Raw genomic sequence first — 16345 nt, 5'->3', positions numbered from 1 at the left:
TCTTGCCTGGGAAATAACATGGACAGAGGAGACTGGCGGGCTACAATCCATGGGGATCACAAAGAGTCAGACACAACTGAGCAACTGAACAACAAAATATTTATTAATAACATGCCCAAAACAATCCACAGATTCAATGCAGTCCCTAACAAAATTCCAATGGCTCTTTCACAGAAATAGAATAGGCAATCTTAAATTTGTATGGAACCACAAAAGACCCTGAATAGCCAAAGCAATCTTGAGAAAGAAGAACAAAACTGGAGACATCATACTTCCTGTTTTCAAGCTATACCATTTTCAAACTATATCATACATACCATATAACCATCATACCATAAAACAATCAAAAGAAGCACACTGATCAGTAGAACAGAACTGAGAACCCAGAAACATATTCACGTATACACTGTCATTAATTTGTGACAACAGAGCCAAGAATACACGAAGTAGTAGTCTCTTAAATAAATGGTGTTGGGAAAACTGAATAGCTCATGTAAAGGATGAAACTAGACCACTACCTTATACCACACACAACACCACAAAATGAGTTAAAGACATGAACATAAGACATGAAACCATACAGCCTCTTGGAAGAAAACATAAGAGAAAAATCTCCCTGATATTGGTCTTGGCAGTAATTTTTTGAATTTGACAGCAAAAGCAACAAAAGCAAAATAAACAAGTGTGACTACATCAAACTAAAAAGCTTCTGCACAACAAAGGAAACCATCAATAAAATGAAAAGGCAACCTACAGAACTGGAGGAAATACTTGCATATCCTACAGCTGATAAGAGGTTAGTATCAAAAATATATGAAGAATTAATTCAACTCAACAGCAAGAAAATAATCCAATTAAAAAATGAGTGAAGCACTAAACAGACATTTTACCAAAGGAGACATACAAATAAATGGCCAATAAATACATGAAAAGGTGCCAACAACCCCTAATCATCTGGGAAATGCAAATAAAAACCACAATGAAATATCACCTCATACCTCTCAGAAAGGTTATCTTCAAAAAAACAAGAGAAATGTAAGTGTTGTCAAGGATGTGGAGGAAAAGTACATTTGTACTGTTGGCAGGAATATAAACTGTTGCAATCGCTATGGAAGTTCCCCAAAATACTAAAAATAGAAATACCATGTTGTTATTTTAGTCACTAAGGCGTGCCTGACTCTTTGGCGACCCCATGGACTCTAGCTTGCCAGGCTCCTTTGTCCGTGGGATTTTCCAGGCAAGAATATTGAAGTGGATTGCATTTCCTTCTCCAGAGGATCTTCCCAATTCAGGGATATCCACGACTTCTGTCACAACTCCTGCATTGCAGGTAGATTCTTTACTGCTGACCCAGTAAAGAACCACCTAACAACGCAGGAAATGTGGGTTCTTTCTCTGGGTTGGGAAGATATCCTAGAGGAGGAAATGACAACCCACTCCAGTATTCTTGCCAGTATAACCCCATGGACAGAGGAGCCTGGCAAGCTAGAGTCCATGGGGTTGCAAAGAGTAGGACGTGACTGAACATGCATTTAGAACTACCATACGATGAAGCAATTTCACTCCTGGGTGTATAGCCAAAGGAGATGAAAACAGGATATTGGAGAGATATCTGCACTCCCACATCCATTGCAGCATTAGTTACAACAGCTAAGATACAGAAACAACCTCATCTAACACAGGCTGACTAGACAAAGATGTGGAATATATACTCTGCAGAATATTATTCAGTCATGAGAAAGAAGAAATCCTGCTATTAGGGATGACACAGATGGACCCTGAAGACATTGAGGTAAGTGAAATAAGCCAGACAAAGAAAACACAAATACTACACAGCTATCACTTACATGTGGAATCTAAAAAAAAGTCAAACTTAGAAAGAGTAAAAAGGTAGTTTCCCAGGGGAAACAATGAAACTGAGGTTGGTAAAAGGGTACAAACTTTCAGCTGTAAAATGATTAAGGTCTAAGGAGCTAATGTAAAAGCATGGATGGTGACTATATTCAATAGCACTCTACTGCATAACTGAAATGGCTTTCAATTATACAGTATGAAATGAACTTAAATGTTCTTATCATACATACACACACAAAGATAAATATATGAGGTGATGGAGGTACTAATTAACTAGATGGAGAGAATTCTTTAACAGTTCAGTTCAGTTCAGTTCAGTCGCTCAGTCGTGTCCGACTCTCCGCGACCCCATGAATCACAGCACGCCAGGCCTCCCTGTCCATCACCAACTCCCGGAGTTCACTCAAACTCATGTCCATCGAGTCGGTGATGCCATCCAGCCATCTCATTCTCCGTCGTCCCCTTCTCCTCCCGCCCCCAACCTTTCCCAGCATCAGAGTCTTTTCCAGTGAGTCAACTCGTCGCATGAGGTGGCCAAAGTATTGCAGTTTCAGCTTTAGCATCAGTCCCTCCAATGAACATCCAGGATTGATCTCCTCTAGAAGAATTCTTTAACAATGTGTATCAAATCACCAAGGTGTGCATTTAAAATACCATACAACTTTATATGTCACTTACACCGAAAAACTGAAAAGTTTTAAAAACTTGAAGAAAAAGTATCAATTTGCAGTAAATTTAGAACACATAAGAGAACTGCTATAACTTGGAAAATATAAGAAATGAATTCTCATAAACATAACTGTAGTACATAAACTTACATATACCTAGGTTAAGAGTCATAATGAGTAAAAAATGAATTAATATCTTACTTATTTAGCCTCAAGCAACTATACAGCATAAAAGATATCTCCTTCCATTCTACAATATAGGTTTGCATCAGTAAATACTTTGTTATCTTCAATAGTCCCTCTGGGCTCCTGTGAGCAGTAATGGACTGACAGATCCTTTACCAAGCTCATTTTAGTTAAAATTCTAATTCTAGAACCCTTTCTAAGGAAAATCAAGTAAATAGAAATCCTGAGAGAAAAAACTGCAGTTTACTTCTGCCACATGTTACATTTGTAAGACATCTTTATTCATAAGCATGTACAATCTTACATTTATTTCACACATTTCTAGTAATCTGTTTCCTAGACTCTCAAATTAGATGGGCAGAATACACCGTATGTCTGAGAAAGATATACCATGAGGTCCAAAGACATTATATAAAAAAAGAGAAACCATTAAAAAAAATTTCCAGGTGTATTTGTCTCAGATTCAATTAATACAGGAACCAAAAGCCCCACCTACTGACACAATACCTAAGGATAACACTAATAATGAATGATGTGCTCAGTCACTACGTTGTGCCTGACTCTTTTGTGACCCAATGAACTGCAGCCCACCAGTCTCCTCTGTCCGTGGGATTTCACAGGCAAGAATACTGGAGTGGACTGCCATTTCCTTCTCCAGAGGATCTTCCAACCCAGGGATCAAACTGCAGTGTCCTGCATTGGCAGGTGGATTCTTTACCATTGAGCCACCTGGGAAGTCCCCAATAATGAATTATATAATAATTTATTTCCTAGGATAATGCAATCAACAATTAAATTATGCTCATTATATTGTCTTTTAAAAAGGAAAAGCTATCTAATTATTTTAGAAAATGACCCATCCAAAGTAGTTAAAATAAAAAACGGCTTTAAAACTATCTGCTCCTTTGGAAATTTTTTACATGCAATAACTATTTTCCTAAAATATCATATGAATATTTCCGTATTAAGACAACACTGCTTGCCCATTAGTCAAAGTCATTTGTTTGACAATTTTCCTGTGACTTGTGTGTATCAAACTTCATTAAAAACATTTCTATCAATGTTAAACCTAGAAAAAATAGGGGGAAAACTTGTCTTAACCAGAAGAATGGCAATAACAGCAAAAAATGTAAAAGACAGAACTAGAAAATCATCATTTGCTATAACTGATTCCACCAAATTACCATCAACGGATACACAAAACCATAAAGGCTATTTGAGGAACTAAATATTTCCATATTGTAAAGTTATACCCCTACAAATCACTTGCTAATAACTCAAATATTTAGGATGGAGAGCTTTGGCTGCCACCACCTTAACCCAGCAACAAAACTTAACATCAAAACTAAATAGTGTAAAACTTCTATGTGATGGATGATACACAGTTTCATCCATGAAGCTTGCCAAATTACATTTAACCTGAGTCTCATCAAGCTTAATTTCAAACCTAACTTACAATTTATAGGAAATTGAGGAAATAGAGGAACAAGCCAACTGATATCACACACACACACACAATCCAAAACTTGGGATAATCCTTATAGACATTTTTGGTCTTATCTCTTCAAAGTCAGTATCACTGGAAAAGTGTGTGGGAGGCCTCAGAAATGGAACTGAAGAATAGGACCTTGACTGCATACTGATCTGAACAAATCAAGTGAAAATGGTATTTTGGGGCAAATGGAAAATTTGAATATGGATAAGTATGAGATTTTTGGAAACTATTTTTTCAGTGTAGTTATGACATTGCTATGTAGAAATCCTTTTTCTAGAAATACATGGTGAAGTTAAACTAATTGGGCAGAAGAACTGGATAAATAAGTAAATTGATAAATGGATGCAGAAAATACAGCAAAACATTAAGAGGTGAATCTTGGTGATGGGTAAATGTGTGTATATTCTACTATTCTTTGCTTCAGTATGCCTTCAATTTTCAAAATACAAAGTTTCAGGACAAAAAAAGGCCAAGATGAAAGTATGTCCTTAATTAGATATCTAAACAGCATATAAGTGATTGATAGACCATCTATTTTCAAAACAGATTTAAAGTGACTTTTAAAAAGATATACAATATAAGCTAATATCTTAAAGAAAAAAGGTAAGAAAAATTAAGCAAAAGAGAAATACATGTAAGACACCAAGGTGAGGTCAAGGATTATATTAATATACTGAATGCGCTACAAATATTGACATTTTACTAGGAGTTCCTCGATTATTAATGAAGTTTAAAGTTTGTCAGGCAAACAAAACACTTAACAAAACATTTGGTAAAACACTTCGGGGGAAAGGTATGAAGAAATAGTTATTATATATTCAAACAGTACTGCCTCTAAATAAAACGCATTACCATTTCTTTCAACAGACACCTGGTATGACAGTTTTCATTAGACTTAAGTATACATTTGCCAGTGGTGTCCTAAGAAGACCTAAAGGGGTGCATACAAAATCAATGTGTGTCCAGAAAGAAAATATTACTATGTATATTGTGAGCTAAAAACTAAAAAGAAATTAAACTTTACCAAAACTTAATCAAACTGACATGATTCCTCACTAGCTTAATGAGAGAAAAGAATTTCATAAAATGAAAAAAGTTGACACCTTTAATGGCATTTGCTTGCCTTCAGCATTCTGCAATACTTAGGCATGTCATCAATGTAGCTCTTTTTACATATATTTTTAAAAACTTTTAAACAGACTGTTTGCAGTAATTTTAATGAAATGGGAAATGACTATTAAAATTTTTACAGTGTCCGACTCTTCACAACCCTATGGCCTGTAGCCCACCAAGCTCCTCTATCTACGGAATCCTCTAGGCAAAAATACTGGAGTGGGTTGCTATTCCCTTCTCCAAGGGATCTTCCTGACCCAGGGATCAAACCTAGGTCTCTTGCATTGCAGGTGAATTCTTTACCAGCTGACACACCAGGAGACCCATATGGAAACAGTAAAGAACCCAAAGAGCAAAAACAATCTTGAGAAAGAAAAATGGAGCTGTAGGAATCAACTTTCCTGACTTTACACTGTATGACAAAGCTACAGTCATCAAGACAGTATGGTACTGGCACAAAAACAGAAATACAGAAGAATGGAACAAGACAGAAAGCCCAGAGACAAACCCACACACCTATGTGTACCTTATCTTTGAAAAAGGAGGCATATACAATGAAGAAAAGAAAACCTCTTCAAAAAGAACTGTGGGAAAACTAGACAGCTACATGTTAAAAAATGAAGACAACACTTCCTAACACCATAAACAAAAATAAACTCAAAATTAAAGAATTCAATGTAAGACCACAAACTATACAGTCCTTAAGCTGAAATCATAAGCAGTACACTCTTTGACATCAACCACAGCAAGACCCTCTATGACCCACTTCCAAGAGAAACGGAGGAAAAAAAAAATCAACATAACCTAATAAACATAGACGTTTTTCACAGCAAAGGAAACAACACACAAGACAACCCTCAGAATGGGAGAAAATAATTGCAAAGAAAGCAACTGACAAAGGATTACTCTCCAAAATATATAAGCAGCTCATACTTGAGTGAACTCCGGGAGTTGGTGATGGACAGGGAGGCCTGGCGTGCTGTGATTCATGGGGTCGCAGAGAGTCGGACACGACTGAGCGACTGAACTGAACAGCTTAATATCAGTAAAACCAACAGCCCAATCAAAAAATGGGCAGAAGATTTAAAGACATTTCTCCAAAGACATACAGATGGCCAATAAACACATGAAAAGATGTTCAATATCACTAACTATTAGAGAAATGCAAATCAACATCAGTCAGAATGGCAATCATCAAAAAATCTACAAACAATAAATGCTGGAGAGGATAAGGAGAAAAGGGAAACTTCTTGCACTGTTGTTGTGAACGTAAATTGATACAGCCATTACGGAAAACAGTATAGAAATTTATTAAAAAACTAGAACTTAATCTAACATATGACCCAGCAATCCCAATACTGGGCAGGTACCCTAAGAAAATCACAAATCTAAAAGACACTTGTACCCCAAAATTCACTGCGGCCCTATTTACAATAGCCAGGACATGGAAGCAATCTAGATATCCACTGACAGATTGAGTCGGTGGTAATGAGGTGAATGAAACAGAGCCTGTTATACACAGTGAACTAAGTCAGAAAGAGAAAAATAAATATCATATATTAACACATACACATGGAATCTAGAAAAATGGTACTGATGAATTTATGCATGCTTGGAAGGAATGGAAATACAGATGTGAAGTCCGGATGTGTGGGGACAGCAGAGAAAGGGGAGGGTGAACCGAAAGGAGAAAGTAGCACTGACTTTGTACACTATCATGTATGTGTTAAATAGACAGTTGGTGGGAAGCTGTTATACAACAAAGGAGTCCAGCCTGATGCTGTGATGACCTAGAGGGTTAGGATGAGGGGAGAGGAGGCTCAAGGCGGAGAGGATGTATGCACAATTAAGGCTGATTAGTGTTGCTCTATGTCAGAAACCAATACAGCATTGTAAAGCAATTTTTCGCATTTAAAAAATAAATTTAAAATAAATAAAACTGTGTTCATTTCCATGCTCAAAACCCTTCAAGCTAGGCTTCAGCAGTACATGAGCCGAGAAATTCCAGACATACAAGACGGGTTTCCAAAGAGGCAGAGGACCCAGAGATCAAATTGCCAACATCCGCTGGATCATGGAGAAATCAAGGAAGTTCCAGAAAAAAACATCTACTTCTGCTTGACTACACTAAAGCCTTTGACTGTGTGGATCACAACAAACCGTGGAAAATTCTTAAGAGATGGGAGTACCAGACCACCTAAGCTGAGAAATGTGTATGCAAGTCAAGAAACAAGTTAGAACTGGACATGGAACAACAGACCGGTTCAGAACTGGGTAAGGAGTACGACGAGGTTCCTGCTTATTTAATTTATATGCAGAGTACATCACATGAAATGCCAGGCTGGAGGAATCACAAGTTGGAACCAAGATTGCTAGAAACAACCTCAGATATACAGATGATACCACTCTAATGGCAGAAAATGAAGAGGAACTAAAGAGCCTCTTGATAAGGGTGAAAAGAGGAGAGTGAAAAAGTGGGATTAAAATTCAACATTCAAAACACGAAGATCATGGCATCTGGTCCCATCACTTCATGGCAAATAGATGGGGAAAAAGGAAGAAACAATGACAGATTTTATCTTCTTGGGCTCCAAAATCACTCTAGGTAGTGACTACAGGAATGAAATAAAAGATGCTTGCTCCTTGGAAGGAAAGCTATGACAAACATACATAGCATATTAAAAAGTAGAGACATACTTTGCCAACAAAAGTCTGTATAGTCAAAGCTATGGTTTCTCCAGTAGTCATATATGGATGTGAGTGAGTGTCCATAAAGACTGAGTGCTGAAGAACTGATGCTTTCGAACTGTGATGCTGGACACGAGTCTTGAGAGTCCCCTGGATGGCAAACCAGTCAATCCTAAAGAAAGTCAACCCTGAATATTCATTGGAAGGATGGCTGCTGAAGCTGAAGCTCCAATACTTGGCCACTTGATGAGAAGAGCTGACTCACTGGGAAAGATCTTGATGCTGAGAACGATTGAAGCCAAAAGGAGAAAGCGGTGGCAGAGGATTCGATGGCTGGATGGCATCACTGGCTCAATGGACATGAATCTGATCAAACTCTGGGAGACAGAAGAGGACAGAGAAGTCTGGCATGCTGCAGTTCATGGGGTCGCAAAGAGTATGACACAACTGAGCGACTGAACAACAACAAAGTAGGACAAGTATATAAACACATAAATAAGGATGAATGAGCACTTTAAAATGTTTTACTGATAAACATTTATAGTCAGAAGGTTTGGATACCGTCCCTTAATGAAATGAAGCCTCCGGTACAGAAGCAACAATTCTGACACCCACCCCCTCTTCGGGGTGCAACAATACAAGAATCATTCTTGGGGTAAAACTTTTTATATGAGCAAGTGATGATGATCTATGAACAAAGACCTAAACTTCACAAACTAACTGTGTCAGTCGCTCAGTTCTGTCTGACTCTGCAACCCCATGGACTGTAACCCACCAGGCTCCTCTGTCCATGGGATTCTCCAGGCAAACAATACTGGAGTGGGTTGCCATGTCCTTCCCCAGGGGATCTTCCTGACCCAAGGATCAAACCCAGGTCTCCACATTACAGGCAAATTCTTAACCATCTGAGCTACCTAGAAAGTCGTTTTACAAACTAAGACCCATGTTCTATTAGTTAGGAGTGAAAAACATACACTCACCCTAGAAAACTCTCTGAAGAATATAGCAGGCTCAGTTCTGAAAACAGGTCAAACATTTAAACCCAGGTAGATGTGTGAGCTGGCACAGACCTACCAGGAAAAACAGGTCCTCATCTCAGCGCCTGCACAGAGTGAACTAAAGAAACTGTGCCTGAGACCGCTGGCTAGCAGCTGCTCAGTGTCCATTCAGCCCTCCTTCCTCATTCATGAATTCCTGTTATTTCACATGGTCATCCAAATTAAGACTACACTTTTCAATCTACCCTACTATCAGATCTGGCCGCTGTCCAAGTAACAACCACCAAAATGAAAGGACAAATGGTACATGCAACTCTCAGGAGGTGATCGTAAAGGAAGGGGGCATGCCTTCACCTTCCCTTTTACTGGCCAGGCACCAACCTGACAGCTGGAAGAGCCATCACAAACTATGAAGTGACTCTAGAGTCAGGGATCACACCTGATAGTGCAAGGAAGAGGGAACTTAAGTCTCTGACACTGCGGTACCCCATCACTTCTTGGCTACTTTCTTCTATTTCATAACAAAATAATTTTTTTTTTTCAAGATGCACTTATCTAACACAGATGGTGGTGTTTAACTCTATGCCAGTAAGCCAGACAAAGGGAGGATCAGCATGCCATGCAAAAGATTTACTGGGGAGTGCTCATGCGACAGACGTCTGCAGAAGGGAAGAGAAGAAGCAGGGCTGGAGCAAAGGAAAAGCTGGGATGTAGTACAGCAGGAACAAAGGCCTCGGCCAGCCCTGGGGGGAGCTCAGAAGCTGAGGGGGATCTTCCTGAGTTCAATCATCACTTCTTCAGCTGAGTCATCATAAGTTGTGACAATGGCACCAGGCTTTTGTACCCCCAAAGCACCCAGACACTGGATGCAGACTGCCCTGGGAAGAGGGGGTGACTCTGGGTGAGGCAACTCCATCACAAAGGCAATACTGAAGTGGGTTCTCTGCTGGCAGCATTCCTTTATTACTACTGTTACTTAGAAGTTTTCTGTCACTCCCAGCTGAACCTAAACCTAGGCCAAAAGGCCAAAACTTTTTCATCAAGATGACCCAGTGAGTTACAATCCATGAGAATCAAATCTATGACAGCAACAGACCAGGAAAAGAACAGAAAGCCTTGAACAGATAAAGCACTTCTAGGGTCAGCCAGGAGACCGAGGCTGCCTGGATCTATGATATGGAAAAATCCAGGTAACCAGATTTTCCTAACTTTTTAATAGCAGGGATTTGCTACTTTCACTTTTCACTTTCATGCATTGGAGAAGGAAATGGCAACCCACTCCAGTATTCTTGCCTGGAGAATCTCACGTACGGGGGAGCCTGGTGGGCTGTCGCCTATGGGGTCGCACAGAGTCGGACACAACTGAAGCGACGTAGCAGCTGCAGCCACTGCCACGCAATTATGAAATTCAACTCCTCTGGCTGGCAGGTACACTCATCTCCAGGATAGGAAGGGCAGGCTAGGAGCAGGGCCCTAAACAAGCTAATCTCTCTCTTTGACCAATAAAAGTCAGTCAAACAGTTCTGTCGATCTCATAAGAACTGCAGGTGCAGCTCTTTTATCAGAATTCCTTTTTCACTATCAAAAGATAGCAAAGTAAAGAGTTTAGAGATTTCATAATTCAATTTTCTCCCTGATGGGGAAAAAAATTAGAATAAAATTATCGGAGTAATTAAAGGAACAGAAAATCAAAATCAAGATAAAGAAAGCAAGGATTTTTAGTTTTCTTTATATCCAAATTATTTTCAAACTACAAAGCAGAATAATTCACCACTTTAAAGATTAACAAGTTGTTTATAAGCCATTCATGTTGATTAATAAGCTAAGTACCAACTTTCGCTCATCTAGTATGGAATAATATTTGATAACTACAAGTATCGGAGAAGGCAATGGCAAGCCACTCCAGTACTCTTGCCTAGAAAATCGCATGGACAGAGGAGCCTGGTGGGCTGCAGTCCATGGGGTCGCTACTAGTCCGACAGGACTGAGCGACTTCACTTTCACTTTTCACTTTCACACATTGGAGAAGGAAATGGCAACCCACTCCAGTGTTCTTGCCTGGAGAGTCCCAGGGACGGGGGAGCCTGGTGGGCTGCCGTCTATGGGGTCGCACAGAGTCGGACACGACTGAAGTGACACAGCAGCAGCAGCAGCAGCAACTACAAGTATATTCTATCATTTGGTACCACATTAAACAATTATCAGACTAAGAACCCTAGTCTATCACATTGCAAAATCGTAGACTACTAGCCTTTCTGCCCAAAGAATACTACCCATTACCCACATACAGTGCCATAAAACGTTTTCATTCCACTATGTTAGTATGTACCAACATAATTACTTGCAAAATCACCTACAAAAGAAAAAATTTAATAATGCAAATAGTTGCGGAACTGTTTAGGATACTTATGGCAACTAGAAGCATGGTATTCACAAAGTTAACAGAGCAGCAACTGAGATGCAGACACAGAGGACAGACTTACGGACAAGGGTGGGGAACAAGAGGGAGAGGGTGAGATGAATGGAGAGCAGCACAGACGCGTATACACTAACATATGTACACAGAGAGCCAATGGGACTTTGCCGTAGGACTCAGGGAGCTCACACTGGGGCTCTGTAACAACCTAGAGAGGGGGGAACAGGTAGGAGGTGGGAGGGAGGTTCAAGACGGAGGTGACATATGTGCAGCTACGGTTAATTCATGTTGATGTATTACAGAAATCAAAACAATACTGTAAACCAATAATTAAAAATAAACATTGAAAAAAGGGAAAAATTAGCTATATACAAATGTGATATGCTTACACGTTTTAATTCTCAACTATGATCACAGATAAGGTATAAAAACTAATTTTCATTATAGATAGAATAAGCAATTAATTCTGGAGGGAAAAAAAACATTCTGCAAATAAAGAACGAGGCTGAAAGGAATTCAGCTGAGAAGAAAGGAAGATGTAGAAAGGTAAGAGAATTAAGAAAATAAAAGATGGTCAACAAGAAGCATAACACATTATTTTCTAAATACTGTAGGATAAAGGGTTTAAAAACACTTCTCTTTCATACCTCTGCACAAAACTAGGACTCACTGGTCAGGCTCACTGAATTAGCATTCTAAAACAACAGAGTTAACAGGCTTAAAAAAACTTATGAAAAGCCAATCTGAAAATATGACCATTCTAAACCTTGTTAAAGAGAAACTTCAAATTTATCTATCTTCAAGGTTGGCTTGAAGCTCAACATTCAGAAAACAAAGATCATGGCATCTGGTCCCATGACTTCATGGGAAATAGATGGAAAAACAGTAGAAACAGTGTCAGACTTTATTTTTTGGGCTCCAAAATCACTGCGGATGCTGACTGCAGCCAGGAAATTAAAAGACGATTACTCCTTGGAAGGAAAGTTATGACCAACCTTGATAATATATTAAAAAGTAGAGACATTACTTTGCCAACAAAGGTCCGTCTTGTCAAGGCTATCGTTTTTCTCGTGATCATGTATGGATGTGAGAGTTGGACTGTGAAGAAAGCTGATAGCCGAAGAATTGATGCTTTTGAACTGTGGTGTTGGAGAAGACTCTTGAGAGTCCCTTGTACCGCAAGGAGATCCAACCAGTCTATTCCAAAGGAGATCAATCCTGGGTGTTCATTGGAAGGACTGATGCTAAAGCTGAAACTGCAATACTTTGGCCACCTCATGCGACGAGTTGACTCACCAGAAAAGACTCTGATGCTGGGAAAGTTTTGGGGTGGGAGAAGGGGACGACAGAGAATGAGATGGCTGGATGGCATCACCGACTCGATGGATATGAGTTTGAGAGAACTCCGGGAGTTGGTGATGGACAGAGAGGTCTGGCGTGCTGTGATTCATGGGGTTGCAAACAGTCGGACACGACTGAGCGACTGAAGTGAAGACTGACTCATGTCTGTTATGTTCTTCTTGTATTTTAAATACAATTTAAGATATCTTTAAAATCTGACAAGTATTCTCTTCAAAATATTGTACCAGCCATATTTTATGAATTCTACATCTCCAAATAACAACAAAAAATTTCCAGACTGTGACAAAAGGGATAAAGTTATCAAACTATTTTTGCTCTGTCAAGAGAAAACAATACCTTGCCTTTCTGACTTAAAATATAAGTGACAGTTTTCTCTTTTTGTACACCACCACCAGGAGGCAGAAGTTCAATAATCACAGACAGAAATCAAAGTTCAGACTACATTTCCAAACCAGCAGTCTTACAGTGAGAGTGCTCAGATGTACCTTTTCTCCTGTTAAAGAAAGCGTAAAACTATTTGAATTACCACACTGCAACCAAATAATTATCAGACATCATTTTAAGTTAAAATATCTAAATAGAAATTAATGCTCACTCCTTTTAACTATCCCAGGCTGCTATCCACTCAAAGGGGCATCATTCACACTGTATTCTCTGACTGGTACTAGAGTTTTACAAGCCAACCAGTAATTTGCTCTCATCCTAATCTTGAACTCTAGTTACAGGAAAACAGCTTTACCATGTAAAAGGAGTAAAGTTGTGTTTAGAACAATGTCATTATTTTAGATCCCTTGATTTCAGTAAACTTCTAATTAAGCATAGCATGACAATTTACCTCTTTGCTATGTAAATATAAACTGAGTAATCAATTATCATTCATGACCTAGAGACATAGACAAAAGTTTATGATAAAAGATTCAAAATTAAGGAAAAGCAGTATTTTAGGGAAGAAGCAATCACCAAGGACAGTACCAACAACAGTAGCTCCAGTCCAGAAATCTTTTCAGAACATTCTCAACTAAGGCAAAGAAAATAAGTACAAAAAAGTACAAGTGGCAGAAGTAGAAAGGAGAGGGTTAAAGCAATTCAAACAGAATCCAGGCAATGCTCACGGTGACAATGGCCACAAAGGATTCTGCAATCCTGCCTGACTAGAAGAAAACTGCAAGAGTAATAACTGGAATTGAAGGAGTCAGAAGACTATGAATTTTACTCAACAAGTTACCAGTTTAAACATGGGCTATAAAATGATCTTCACTTATGTCTGAAATTAGGCTTCTCCTATTTACGTGTTAGAGAATCCAAAATCATTTTCTGAGAAAAATCTTGACTCTGTCCTCCTCTCCACAGGGAGGGCAGAGCAGCCTCCTACTATTCACAAAGATGTCACGACCAGTGCCTTTAAATTTTCATACCCCATCACAGCCCAGTTTATTTATAAATAAAGCTTCTCTATGCACTTAGCTGGCAAAAAAGAAGGGGGAAGGTAAGAGATAATTGCATTCCCAACAGTTCTCAGACAAAGATGATGTTGAAAATGATATCCAAGATGAATTGTCTGAAAAATAACCTAATATTTAACCGAGGATTAGGTCAGACCATTCTATTAGTCCCTGTAATTCTACTGGGATACACAGTCAGGGATACCACAAGAAAAGGTCCTATGTTCATTGAAAATTATGTTAAGGATTTTCTTTTATTATATCACATCACAACAGAACTGTGAATGAAATGTCTACTTTTAATATCAGAAATAGCTTCCCTTTCCCTGGGCACTGGATTTGTTTTCACCTACACTGCTCTCTTCAACAACTTTGAAAAATCTGAGAGCCAAAGCATTGCCCCACCTGCAGACAGTACTTTATTTACTATTTTAATCTCTGGTCCCACAAAGTAGCCCTACTTCTCTCCCTTCTTTGTACTCTTTTTCTTTTTTTCCAGTTAAAAAATTTACTGATTATCTACTAACACCTCCTTTGATCTTTTAACAGAACCTTAAAAAAAAAAAATCTTCTAATTTTTCTAGTCTTAATCTAAAGAGCACTCATGTACTTGAAGACAGGAAGAAAATCTATTCAAGTACTATGACTTATAATTACTTAACTACCTCAAAATCTCAGTTTATTCAGCTATAAAATGGTATTAATTCTACTTATCTACAGCAAAGAGATAACACTGGCAAAGTACTTTTATACAGTACCTGGCTCATTAACATCCACATGGTATTAACTATTTTATCTACTTCGTTTATATATAATCCCTCAGAGAAAAGACCTGGGGACCATATAAGCTGACTCTTCCTGCAAACTCCCTATGAAACAACATTCCCAAAAACCTTGAGATTAAAACTAGCTTCATGACAACACATATAAACTAACTGTAAAAGTTCAAAGAATATCATGCTCTGAATCAACTAGATTATGCCACAGTACTCAGATATTTAGTGAAGTGCCAGCCTAAATGTGACTGTGAAGGTATTTTCACATGAGATTTAAAACAACAGAGTATGAGTGGAGCAGATTATTGTACATAATGTGGGTTCAGTTCAGTTGCTCAGTCGTGGCCGACTCTTCGACCCATTGAACCGCAGCACGCCACGCCTCCCTGTCCATCACCAACTCCCGCAGTTTACTCAAATTCATGTCCATAGAGTTGGTAATGTCATACAACCATCTCATTCTCTGTTGTCCCCTTCTCCGCCTGCCCTCAATCTTTCCCAGCAGCAGGGTCTTTTCAAATGAGTCAGTTCTTCGCATCAGGTGGCCAAAGTATTGGAGTTTCAGCTTCAGCATCAGCCCTTCAAATGAATATTCAGGACTCATTTCCTTTAGGATGCAATGGATGGGTCTCCTTACTGTCCAAGGGACTCTCAAGAGTCTTCTCCAACACTATAGTTCAAAAGCATCAATTCTTCAGTGATCAGCTTTCGTAATAGTCCAACACTCATATCCATACATGACTACTGGAAAAACCATAGCTTTGACTACACAGACCTTTGATGGCAAAGTAATGTCTCTGCTTTTTAGTATGCTATCTAGGTTGGTCGTAGCTTTTCTTCCAAGGAAGCAAGCATCCTTTAATTTCATATCTGCAGGCACCATCTGCAGTGATTTTGGAGCCCAAAAATAAAGTCTCTCACCATTTCCACATCTATTTGCCATGAAGTGATGGGACCGGATGCCATGATCTTAGTTTTTTCAATGCTGAATTTTAAGCCAACTTTTTCACTCTTTCCCTTTCATCAAGAGGCTCTTTAGTTCTTCTTCGCTTTCTGACTTAAGTGTGGTGTCTTCTGCACATCTGAAATTATTGATATTTCTCTCGGCAATCTTGATTCCAGTTTGTGCTTCATGCAACTCAGCATTTCTCATGATGTACTCTGCATATAAGTTAAATAAGCAGGGTGACAATATACAGCCTTGATGTATTCCTTTCCTGATTTGGAACCAGTGTGTTGTTCCATGTCCAGTTCCAACTGTCACTTCTTGACCTGCATACAGATTTCTCAGGAGGCAGGTCAGGTGGTCTTGTATTCCCATCTCTTCAAGAATTTTCCACAGTTGAT

The 16345-nt window shown here is 38.9% G+C and overlaps 1 protein-coding gene across 5 annotated transcripts in view; it reads right to left on the bottom strand.

Moving 5' to 3' along the window:
- Window positions 1–16345, bottom strand: part of PHF3 (PHD finger protein 3) — a 92658-nt gene that overhangs the window by 51654 nt on the left and 24659 nt on the right. The window lies entirely within an intron of this gene.

The sequence above is a fragment of the Moschus berezovskii genome, chromosome 10, assembly GCF_049115385.1.
Source record: "Moschus berezovskii isolate FMDL1 chromosome 10, NW_MosBer_1.0, whole genome shotgun sequence".
In the NCBI taxonomy this organism is placed as follows: domain Eukaryota; kingdom Metazoa; phylum Chordata; class Mammalia; order Artiodactyla; family Moschidae; genus Moschus; species Moschus berezovskii.
The sequence above is the reverse complement of the archived record's forward strand: the minus strand, read 5'-3'. Positions and strand labels throughout refer to the sequence as shown.